The sequence below is a fragment of the Saimiri boliviensis genome, chromosome 10 (genome assembly GCF_048565385.1).
Source record: "Saimiri boliviensis isolate mSaiBol1 chromosome 10, mSaiBol1.pri, whole genome shotgun sequence".
Lineage (NCBI taxonomy): Eukaryota > Metazoa > Chordata > Mammalia > Primates > Cebidae > Saimiri > Saimiri boliviensis.
This window is the reverse complement of record NC_133458.1, coordinates 12,773,911-12,787,155: the sequence shown is the minus strand read 5'-3', so window position 1 is coordinate 12,787,155 and position 13,245 is coordinate 12,773,911. Positions and strand designations below refer to the sequence as shown.

The 13,245-nt window shown below is 34.8% G+C and overlaps 1 pseudogene; it reads left to right on the top strand.

The window, feature by feature from the left end:
- Window positions 1-4,988: 4,988 nt before the first annotated feature.
- The window catches only part of LOC101042176 (putative C-mannosyltransferase DPY19L4 pseudogene), a 29,334-nt pseudogene continuing 21,077 nt past the window's right edge, over window positions 4,989-13,245 (top strand).

Genomic DNA, 13,245 nt, shown 5'->3' with positions numbered 1-13,245 from the left:
ACTTTATGGAAAAACTAACATAACACCTCAACTTCTACAATATAACTTAAAATTCTTTTGGTTTTAGACAGTTTTAACATGAAGTTAATAAAGCTTAATCGTCACTGTTTCTCAGTTAAACTGTCCCTTTAATGAGCCCTGCACAAACTTTTGAGTTTATAAATCCACATATTCCAATGTATTTTATACATTGGTTTACACATCTAGATATTCTCCTAAAGATCCCTACAGGTTGTATCAGTTTTAGACCCACCAAAACCTGCAGTTTTACAGCACAAGTGATAGAAATTAATGCAGAAAATATTTTTTTTTCTATTTCATCAAAATTATCAAGGGACAGAGAAAGTGCTTGCAGAATTATGGACTTCTGCATCCTGTCTGGTATAGATGATTAACAGAAAGATTAAGTGTGGAAGTTCAGGGACTGGGTTTGGTGGTGCCTAAGTTTTGACTGATTTTGGCATGGAGAATGTAAGAAGACAGTCTCCATAAGGCAAAGGATAATACCTTACAGAAACACAAGAGAGGCCAGAAGAGTTCATCTATGTATTGCTGTGTTTAACTTGTGTTCAGAAATATCTACATAAGTGATGGGTCACTCAAACATATTCTGATTTGAAAGAGACATCCTGATAAAGACAGGCACTAGGTTAGCACGTGATCTTAAACAAAATCTTATAAAACTTGATTTACTTTTGCTCATTAAAATTTTTCACACTTGTAATCCCAGCACTTTGGGAGGCCGAGGTGGGTGGATCATGAGGTAAAGAGATCAAGACCATCCTGGTCAACATCGTGAAACCCCGTCTCTACTAAAATACAAAAAAAAATTAGCTGGGCATGGTGGTGCGTGCCTGTAGTCCCAGCTACTCAGGAGGCTGAGGCAGGAGAATTGCTTGAACCCAGGAGCCGGAAGTTGCGGTGAGCAGAGATCACGCCATTGCACTCCAGCCTGGGTAACAAGAGCGAAACTCCGTCTAAAAAAAAAAAAAAAAAAAAAAAAAAAAAAAAAAAAAAAAAATTTCATTTGAATTTGAAACTTGAACTTGAACTCTGGAACCTCTAGGGATTTGGTTATCCCAGAAGAGTATATTGAGAAGCCTGGTTAAAGGACGATCTCTGATATTCTCAAGAGATAGTCTTCAGGAGGAGCAGTATTTCCTTCTATTAAAAAAAAAAAAAGAATCCAATCCTATTACTGGGTATATATCCAAAGGATTATAAATTGTTCTGTTATAAGGACACATGCACATGAATGTTCATTGCAGCACTGTATACAATAGCAAAGATCTGGAACCAACTCAAATGCTCATGGATGTTAGACTAGACAAGGAAAATGTGGCTCATAGCTCATATATACCATGGAATACTATGCAGCCATAAAAAACGATGAGTTCGTGTCATTTGTAGGGACATGGATGAATCTGGAAGCCATCATTCTCAGCAAACTGACACAGGGACAGAAAATCAAACACTGCATGTTCTCACTCATAGGCGGGTGTTGAACAGTGAGAACACATGAACACAGAGAGGGAGCATCACACACACTTGGGTCTGTTGAGGGGGTTAGGGGGAGGTACAGCAGGGGGTGGGGAGGTTGGGGAGGGATAACATGGGGAGAAATGCCAGATATAGATGGAGGGCGGTGTTGGAGGCAGCAAACCACATTGCCACATATGTACCTATGCAACAATCCTGTATGACATGCCCATGTACCCCAGAACCTAAAGTACAATAATAAAAAAAAAGAATCCTTCCATCTGTGCTCCTCAGCCTATACCCTTCCATTCCCACGAGGATATTATCAATATTAGTGCTCTCTCCAATGTATTTAACTTTTTTCTTGCTGGTAGTTTCCTAATAAAGCATTTAAGGACCTCAACATCTTTCCTACATATAAACAAATTACCTCTATTATCTGCTTGTTCCCATGACTACTTTTTAATCTATTACCTCTCTCCTTCACTAAATCCTTCCTCATTTTTATGTCAGAACCTCACAGAAAGCGTCAGTGGTTGCCACCTGTTTCTGCACCTCTTACTCCTATATTCCTGCGAACCGCCTTCACACCTAAGCCATGACCACTCCATTGGGATCACACTGACCAGTGCCATTGATTACCTCATGATTTAATCCATCCAATAGGGTCCTTTGAGGGCTCTTTTTTATATCTGCATTGTTTGACAACATTGACAATAACTTTTTTCTTAAATACTACTTATTCTGTTGGCTTTCATTGATTTCACCCTGTTCCTTCTCTTCTGGTTCATTCTTTACAGTGTTTGGTAGATCATTCACTCTCTGTCAACTTTTATAAGTTGTGGTCTTCAACATTATTTTTATTTTAATGTTCTTCTTGCTCTCCATATATATTAGAAGTGGGCAATGATATTCGATGCCATGAATTTTATTATAAAACTGGAAATGGCTACCTTTGCCACTTGTTACGCTGTGTATTGACCTCACATGAGCTTGGTCTCTTCTTGTCATTCATCCCAAATCTGCTCATTCACTAAGGTTTTTAAAATGTATTTCCAAAACATTTTACCAGGGGTTTTCTTTCCTTTCCTACACCACCACTTCATTATCATCAGCACTGTAAAACAAGTGCCTGTCAGATCTCCTAGCCTTTCCTGATTTATCTTTTTAATCTCCCCTCTATGTTGTAGCCATGTTTTTAAGCCTAAATATAATACCTTACTCCTACCCTTAAAAAGCTTTTATATGTGTCTCCACCACTTACAGAACATATCTTTAGTGTAACCCAGCAGGTAATACCCTTCACAATTTAATTTTAACCTAAAATCCCAAGGCATATTTGTGTGTTTGTGTATGTGTGGAAACATAAATATAGTACCCTCGACACCCAAAGTCATTAATGCAAATTTGTTGATGTTAAGAATACTGATAGGATAGATTGGTAGAATCATAAAGTTTATAATCAGGGAACATTAGACCCAATGTAATCGGACAAAAATTAATGTTCAGAGAACTAGCCAGTTTTTTAAGTGTATAAAAGTTGTTATTGACAGAACAGGAACAAAAGCCATAGTCGAACACATTTGGAGCCATTAGTCTCCTTGGCAGTGCAAATACATCCTACAAATCTACAAAATTAGGGCATCAATGCATTGGTAAACAGAAGCTACCAACTGGATATGTTGATCCAATTGTTGCTTGGTAATTGTCAACCTCTTGTTTTGTACATCTGGCTACCATTTAAATTTCAATAGGAAATCTCTGTAAAAATCTTCACAGGTAGCTTATCAACTTTTTGTTATTTGATTTTAATGAAAATTAACGTGTTTTATGATTGTTATTTGATACTGAGGTACTACATATTTATCAATATTAACTTCTTAAAGACCAGTAGTAGGGAAATTCATGCTAATTATAAAACATTTTAATATTAAGAATTATAGTGAGGAAAAAGAGAATCATTGCTTCTTCTCATTATTCTCTTCTAGCAAATGACATTCTCTCTTCAAGATAGAATCACCATAAATTTTCATATATTTTCAAAATAGGTTTGTTTTTGTTCCATTTATTAATAGTTAAGGAATATTTGGTTGTGTTGACATGGAAAACCAAAACTTGGTTAAGTCTGTTAGACATAAAAAACATTAGAGATTTGTTTTCATCATTCATTTTTGTAATAACAGGAAGAAGTATAACTAAAAGATTTGTTATAACTTTGTCAATGACTTCTTATGGTAATCAAGTTTAGAGGGGGCAGTCTCCTTATTTTCTTGGCATGGTCAGTGGCATATGGTTGGTACAATTTCCTAGTCTTATTTGAAACAATAGAATACCATTTTTAAAGTTACACATGAAATAGGCTGGAGGGACATATCCTGCCATCAGAATTTAAATGATTAAAAAAAAATAGTGTTAGTAAACCACACAGTTTCTTTTAAAACATTTCACAAAAAGTAATTGACTTTTTCTTTCCCTACTTGCTTATTAAAGAGTTGATAGATGTCAGAATTGCTGTGCTTTGAATACTGCCATATACTGTGAAATTTGGTTAACAAAGCTTTTATTGTTAGAGGGTTCATTCTTTTGAAACAGTTAATAACTGATGGGTTTCGTCCTCAAAGTGTTGTTTTCCTTGCATGGATTATGCATTTTGGAACTCATTGCTTTTTAATTTGGAATTTGAAATTAACTCATATCATAGCCATTATTGTGGGAAATGACCACCTGCCACCCCCATATGTTGGCTTGAATTATGAATATTTTCTCCATTCTATATAAGATCAAACAAGGAGGACCAATATTTTATGAAACATCTTTAAGCAAATATCTTATTATGAGAAACTTCATAGCAAATAAATAAATGACTTGTGAAAAGAATAATGTTAGAGGCATAGCAGATGGTTCACAGTAAGAAATTTATTAAGTGAGTTACATGAAGCTATGAGAACACAAAGACATAAGAGTGATACATTGGAGTTTGGGGACTTGGGAGAAATAATAGGAGGGGGAGAGATTAAAGACGACACATTGGTTACAGTGCTCACTGCTTAGGTGATGAGTGCACCAAAATCTCAGAAATCACTAAAGAGCTTATTCATGTAACAACAACAACAAAAAAACCCACTTAAAAAGTCTTTCACAACTCATAGTGTTTTATAATAATTTTTTAAGATCCCACTCATAGCACAGTAGCTTTAGTATGTATTTTCATTTGTATTTGCTTGATTTGATGGTAATTCTTTTTTCCCCCTCTCTCTTCCTCCCTTTCCATTTTTCTTCCTTTCTTCCATCCTTCTTGCTTTGCGTGTTACATCAAGCAACAATCAGCATTAAATAGAAGTTAACTTTAGATAAAATTTTGAAGAAAAATTTTATAATCCCCATCTGACCTTTTGTTCCTTATTAGCATCTCTCACTTTCCTTTTGACTTACTCTATAACAAGCATTGGTATGTTCTTTTTACATTCCAGATACTTTATAGTTGCTGGAGCTACAAATCATAATAGAACATGGTCCTTTCATTCAATGGCCTCTCAGTGAAAGGCTGGGAACAGACCTGCCAATGTAAGGTAAGTGTCAAAATCGGGGCACAAATAAGCAATACAGTGACTACTCTAGTGTGAAGAACTTTCCTGCTAGGAAAGTTCAGGCAGGTAAATTTACTGGAAATAACAGTAAATAATTTTGATGTTGATAAACTATGGGCAACATCATGAAAGACACTTAAGAATTTTTTAGGAGGAGTCATCGTTGTGGAGATGGTGGGGGGTGGTGATTAAATAAATGTGAATTTCCTAATGTTGACACTTGTTATCCTGTGTAACTAATCTCTGTCTCAATTTTAGGAAATCACTGTCAGTGTTCTCAACCTATCTGTTAGCTGAGAAGCCTTTCTTAATCTGCTATAGTGTATTTTTATTTGTAATATCTCTCTTGGAAAACAAAAATTTCCTTATACAAGAAAAAGAGTGCCTGGGTTGTAGAAAACAACATTTTAAAAACTTACTAAAGGATAAGTATTTGTTTATGCAATTTTATCAAATCCTTTCTGCCAATTATTAATATTAGGAAGATTTGTTACAAATGAGTGAACTGAAAGGTAGGTCAAGTAATTCACATAGCAAGTAAGAGATTATTCAGAATTTGAAATTAAATTGTATACTCAGCTTCCCTAGAATGAGGTAGATAGTGGAATACAATCTTTGACTCTTTGCTTTCTTTGTTCTTTCATTCATATTAGAATTCAACTGAACCTCCTAGTTCCTATATTTATTAATGCTATTCTCCCATCTCTGTCACTCAAATTCTAACTAAGACTTCCAGACTCAGATCTAATGCATTTTCTCTAAGAAATCTTTTCTGATTACTTATGACAAAATATTATTCCTCCTCTGAGTTTATCGTTGATTTGCCTAATTTGCCTAGTAACAATGATCAGGGTTCTGATTAAATGGATACCTACATGAATTCTAATCTCACAAAATAAAAAAGATAAAAATCCCCACTAAATTTCTATCTGGCTTTCATCAGTGTCTCCTGTGTACACCAAGCATAGTTTTCCTTCCTTCAAAGGGCTACAGAAACCTAGTAATATAAAGATGTGCCTTTTATCTCCACAAAATGAGACAGGCCTGGCTCCTTTACCACAGACCCTGCTGAAAAATACCACTTTGCAGCAAGTCTTTCTGAAAACACCCAATCTTAGCAATGATCTTTGTTGCTGTTTCTAACACTAGCATAGACATTTCTACTTTATCATATTTCAGCTTGACAAACATATATATATATATCACCCAGGCCCCAAAACTACAATATTATCCTACCTGTATTCATAAGTATATCCTGCCACATCTGAGATTTTACTTGTCTGAATCTGTTTCCATATTACAAACTAATATGGAGTGGAAAATTACAGAATTTCTATTGTTGACTATCTAGTCTAAATAGCTTCAAACTATTAAGCAACATTCAACACTTATAATGAAAAATACATACCACATAATGGAATCATATAGTACATAGCCTTTTGTGTTTGATGTTTTTTACGTTGTTTAATGTTTTTAAGATTTATCTATGTGTTTGTTCCTGTTTATTGCTGAATATTATATAATGAATATTACATTTTAAAAGTTTATTCATTATCTGAAGGATATTTGTAGATATTGTTTCTAGTTTTTCCAATTACAAATATAATTGCTGTAACATTTGTACCCAGATCATTACATGGATGCACACTTGTGGGTATTCAATCAGGCTGGTGGAAAAAATTTTAGTTATAGAGAATATACACAAACTCTTTTGGAAGGCCTAAGGGTTTTTATTATAGTTCTTGGTTGAAGGCAGCCTTGTCCCCTTAATTAAATAGAGTAGAAACTAAGGAATGTGGAGAGTTTTTCTAACTTGTTTACTCTTATGGTCCTAAGACTCACCTTTCTCTACAGCAGGTGATTAACTGCCTCCTACTCTGGGAGTCCGCAAAAGTTTATTACCCGTAAATTGTCTTTGCTTTAGGCCTCTGAAACTGCCCTTTAATCTTCACCCTCTAGTGGTGTTGACTCAAAGCCTTTGTCATTTAATGTGTGCTAAGTAAAGGCCAGGAAGGTCAGAGCATTGGGGCTGGCAGCGGGTATCTCTTTATAGCCCTATCCTTGAATGTCTGTCAGTGGTCACAGATACCCCAGCCTGCCCGTTCACTGTATTCTGTGTCTAAGTGAATTTATTCATCTGTTGTGGAGTCAGGGTCTGCAGGACAGACCCCTGCACATGGTGACTCCAACACACAGAGTCTTTGAAGTAAATTTCTAGGAATTAATTAGCTGTGGTAGTATGTATGGTAGCATATGGTAGAATATATTTCTATAAGAAACTGCTACTTTCCTTTTCAAAGTGACCATACCATTTTGAATTTCGATCAGTGATCTATGAAAGCTTCAATTGCTCCATGCTTTTGTCAGCACATGATACTGTCAATCCTTTTAGTTATTATAGTCTATGTAAAGTACAATCTTACTGTTGTTTCAATTTGCATTACTATAGTGATTAATGATGTTAAGCATTTTTCATGTGTTTGTCATTTATATGCTTTTTTTAGTAAAGTGTCTGTTAAATATTTTTATCCATTGTTTACATTGGTCTGTTTCTTTTATTAAATTTTAAAGGTTATCTGTATTTTGGATACAGGCACTTTATAAGAAATACCATTTATAAATATGTTCTCCTAGTTCAAACCTTTTATTTTTACTATTTAATTATAAATTTTTGTGAGTACATAGTGTGTGTGTGTGTGTGTGTGTGTGTGTGTGTGTGTGTGTGTGTGTATGGGGTATGTGAGATATTTTGATGCAGGCATGCAATATGTAATGATCACATCATGGAAAATGGAGTATCCATCCCCTTAAGTATTTATCCTTTGTATTGTAAACAGTCCAATTGTACTTTTAGTTATTTTAAAATGTACAATTAAATTATTTTGACTATAGTCACCCTGTTGTACAATCAAAGGCTAGGTATTATTTATTCTTTCACACTATTTTTTAAACTCATTAACCCTCCCCACTTCCCCTGCCTGTACACCCTACTACCCTTCTCAGTCTCTTATAACCATGTTTCTACTTTCTATCCCCATGTGTTCAATTATTTGATTTTTACATCCCACAGATAAGTGAGAACATGCAATGTTTGTCTTTTCCTGCCTGGCTTGTTTCACTTAACATAATGACCTCTAGTTGAATCTTGTCTTATTAACTTAAGCATGTTTTTTATACAACAGAACTTTAAAATTAGGATAAGTTCAGTTTTCGTTGTTTCCTTTTATGTTTCATGTTTTTTTGTAACTTGTAAAATGTCTTTGCTTAACTGACAGTTATAAAGCTTTTTCCTACAGTTCTTTCTAGCTTTATAATTTCAGTCCTTACATTTAGCTCTGTGTCAGTTTCATCTTAATTTTTGTATATGGTACAAGATAAAATCTTTGCTCACATGTATGCTCATCTATGTTTACATCATACATTTCCTGCTTGGGATTTCCAAGATTCTTGCCTCAGTAGTTTATTGTTGTTTGTTAATTAAAATAGAAAAAAAATATTGTTCTTAAACTCTTCAAATATTCTTCTCCTATTCCTTTTTCCTTTACTCTCTCAGACTCTAATTGCATAGAATTTGATTTTAGATACTTTGAAATGCTCATGTTGCTCTCAAATATGTTATTAAGTACTCAGTCATGTTCAGTCTGCTGATAATGCCCGTCAAAGGAGTTTTTAACCTATGATACATTTTTTAAAACTGCAAACATAGCTGAGTTTTAGTTTTAATCACTGCTATAAAATTTCCATCTCTTCATGTATGGCTCCTATCTTTTACTCTATAGCCTATAAATGTTAATCATAGTTATTTACAATCCCAGTTTATACTTCCAACATGTGGGTCATCTCTGGCTCTAGTTCTGTGAACTCCTTTGTCTCTTGACTGTAGTCATCAGACCCAGAACTAAAGTTGCATTGCCCTTTTTCTCAGTTTTTTGTGTTTCATAATTTTTAATATGTAATTTTCATATGGTGTCTCTGGACATTGCATGCAGAAGAATAATAGAGGCTGAAGCATAATGTTTTCTCCTGGGAATGGATACTCCTTTTCTCTCAGGCTGTTAGCATGGTGATCCAATGTAGACACTTCATTTGGCTGGTTTGGGGTTTTGTTGTTGCTATAGTTATTTTCAATGCCCTGTAGTTTTCAAATTTCTCTAGCATTAGACAGTTACTACTATGTGTTCAGTGTGAGGGTTGCAGAACACTTTTCTTAGTGTTTCTGCATCAGCCTCAGTGTTTGGCAGGCATTGCATATCTGTGACACAGATGGATTCTCTCTTCTTCCTGCCTCCCTTAGGAATATACTTTGACCCTACATACCTTAGCACAAGGGTTGAACTTTTTAAATTGAGTGTTTCTGCTCCAGCCCCAATATAAGTCTCTATGTGCCTACGCATCTAAACATGGCAAAGGGATGGGCTTTTTAAAATAGGTTTGCTTTTGTCCTTCTGCTAAATAGTGGGCAATCTTGTTCTGGAGTTAAAGCCCTGCTTCTTTTTCAGCTCTAGCAGATATGTTGGGCTATTGTAAGATACTGGACTGAAACAAGTTTTTGTTCCTCTCCCAGTGGCAGATGGATTTTTCTTTTACCCTTCTCTCAGATCCAGCAGAACTTTTCCTTGAATTATGGGGTAGATGAGCATGCTTCCCTTCCTGTCGCTTTTACTTTTTAATCCAGCAGCACTGGGCCTTTGATTGTTTCTGGGAAGATACAGGTTTTATGCTTTTCTCCCAGGGACTGAAGACTTTTGCTTCATAGGAAGCAAATTTGGGCAAGATTTTGTGTCTCTGCACCACTGAGGAAGGTTTTGCCATATCTCTTGTGCTGTACTCAATCTCTTCTGTAAGTACCCTTAGAGGCCCAGAGAAAAGATCTTGTGTTTGGACCCCTTCTTGTGTCTGAGGCTTCCAGAGATTCTAAACAGTCACAATAGTTCACACTGTTGTTGTGAACAAAACTGATAACTCTATGTATATGCATAGAATATCTCTGGAAGAGTACAGAGAAAATCACAATCATATACTCTTGGCAGGAAAATCCGATGGGTAGAGGTTGGAAGGATTACTTTCCATGTCACCTATTTTATTGTTTAAATATTTTACCATGTAAAGCTTTTACCTAGCAAAAAGTAACTAAAGACAATAGTACAAGAAATTTAGTGTTTGAATGTATTAATGTATGTATGTTATTTCCATAAAGGCAATAGAAAGTGCTGGGCATATGCATTTTTTTACATTTTTGTTTATTTTTTAGTTTTGCTTTCAAGACAGTATTCTACTTTGTCACCTAGGCTGAAGAGCAGAGGTGCAATCATGGCTCACTTCAATCTTGACCTCTTGGGATTAAGCAATCCTCTTGCCTCAGCCTCCTGAGTAGCTAGGACCATAGGTGCATGCCATCACCCAGCTTTGGACATGTGTGGCAAGTCATGTTCTGAAACATCTCTGAAACAGATTTCTTATGTTATAACTTCTGTCTCATACAGGTAGTTCTTAACTTTGCACAATAACATAACCTGGAGACCTTTTAAAAATGATCATGAGGACAAGAGATCGAGACCATCCTGGTCAACATGGTGAAACCCCGTCTCTACTAAAAATACAAAAAAATTAGCTGGGCATGGTGGTGCATGCCTGTAGTCCCAGCTACTCAGGAGGCTGAGGCAGGAGAATTGCCTGAACCCAGGAGGCAGAGGTTGCGGTGAGCCGAGATCGTGCCATTGCACTACAGCCTGGGTAATGAGAGCGAAACTCTGTCTCAAAAAAAAAAAATAAAATAAAATAAAAAAATAAAAATGATCAAGTAGGACCTGCACTCAGATATTTTTATTGTATTAGAATTGTATAGAGAATATTAATTTTCTCTTTTATTTAATATTCTGTTTGATTTCCCCTTTCCTGAGGCAAAGTACAGGAAAAAATTAAACTATTAATGATTAATACATATTTTAATAATACAATTAAATAATGTAAACAAGTATATGTATATATGTAATATCAGATCAAGAAACTCAAAAAAAGAGAATCCTATAGTATTACTTATTGTCTTAATAATGTCTATTAATAAATTAATAAAAATTTTGTTTTGAATTTTACTCATTTTTAAAAGTATCTGCATCTACATTAACTTTTCATTGCTGTACTGTATTCCATTGCATGATCATAGCATAGTATGTATATCTTTTCTAGTCTTGATGGATATTTGTATCATATCTTGTTTTGGGTTATTGCAGAAAATGCTCTCATAAACTATCATGCATATATACATATTTTTAGTTTTTAAAATTTTCGTGGATAAATAGTCGGTGTATATATTTATGGGATACATGAGATGCTTTGATACAGGCATGCAATGTGAAATAAGTACATCATGGAAAATAGGGTCTCTATTCCCTCAAGCATTTATCTTTTGAGTTACAATCAAGTTATATTCTTTATGTTATTTAAAAATATACAATTAAGTTTTTATTGACTATAGTCACTCTACGGTGCTATAAAATAGTAGCCCTTATTCATTCTTTCTAATTTTTTTGTGCCTATTAACCATCCTCACCTCTCAACCGAAACCCCCTACCCTTCCTAACCTCTGGTAACCATCCTTCTACTCTTTCTGTCCATGAGTTCAATTGATTTTTCTCTAGAGTATGGATCTAGGAGTGGATTTGTTAAGTCAAAGGTAGGCACATGTAGAATTTTGCTACAGTAGATCATACTGTTTTTCAAACTGGTTGTTTCCAGATACAATTCTACCAGCAGCATGTGGTAATAAAATTGATCCATATATTTGCCTGTCCTTGACTCTGTCAGATTATTTTTGAAAAAAACTTGGTCACATGGTAGGTGTGTAATGATATATAAAAGTCTACTAATGTGCAAAGTTTGATATAAAGCAATTGCTGATTGCCTTCTAACCTCTAACCTGGTAATTTAAACAGATTCACCCCAATGAGTTCATTAATTTCCCAATAACACCATGCCATATATTACATGATGAATATTTTGGTTCCCACTCATAAAATTATGGAAAAATACCATTTAAATGTGCATTTCCATGACTACTAACATACTCCTGCTATATGTTTATAAGCGTATTGTATTTTTTGGTGTGCAATGTATATTCATGTTTGCTTTTTGCCCATTTTTCTTTTCAGATCGCTATGTTTTACCTTTTGATATGTAGGAGCTCTTTATATATTCTCCATATTGACCTTGTTTTGGTTATATTATTGTGTATACATTCTCCAAATTTGGGACTTGCATTTTCACCTATTAGATGATGTCTTCTAATGAATAGCTGTTCTTAATTTTAATTAGATGTATGTAATGTTTTTTATTGATATTATTTTGTGTCTTGGTCAAGAAATCATTCCCTACCACAAGATCATGAACATACTCTCCTATGTTATCCACCTGGAGTTTTATGAATTGCTTAAAAGCTTTACATGCAACTGTGCTCAAACTCTGCAAATGTCATTCAACTCTCAAAATGTTTCCAATTTTCATCCCAGCTTTCAAATCTGTGTGAAGATTCTTTCATAATCAACTTTTCAAGGATTTTTTCCTTTTTTCCTTTTTTCTGTTTCCTTTTCTACCTTACTCCACTCAGCATCAGGGTCTACTGTCCATAGAATTGGAAAAGTTTTGCTTCTGATTCACCCTTACTCTGAGAGTAGATCCCTTTGGAGAGCAAGCTCAAAATGAACACATTCTCCTAAAAATTATCCCTAAAGAGGAAGGATTTAGCCTTGCTTTCTGTATATCCTTCTGCTATATATATTTACAGATAAAATACATTGTTATTAACTATAGTCATCACATTGTAAAATAGATCTTTCAAATTTCTTACTCCTATCTATCTGAAATTTGAATCATTTGACCATGATCTCCCCAACAGCCCCTAAAGCTCCCACCAGTCCCTGGAAAACATCATTATACTCTCTACTTCTGTGAGTTCAACTTTTTTATATTCCATGTATAATTGGATCATGCCATAGCTGTCTTTCCGTGCCTGGCTTATTTCACTGAATATCATGTTCTCCAGGCTCATCTATAATGCTACAAATGGCAAGATTTGGGGGAAGATTTTTTTTTTATTTCTTTAAGGCTGAATAATATTCCACTGTGTATATGTGCCACTTTTGTTTTCTGAAGATCAGCTCCTTTGTGCAGGTCTGGAGCCTGG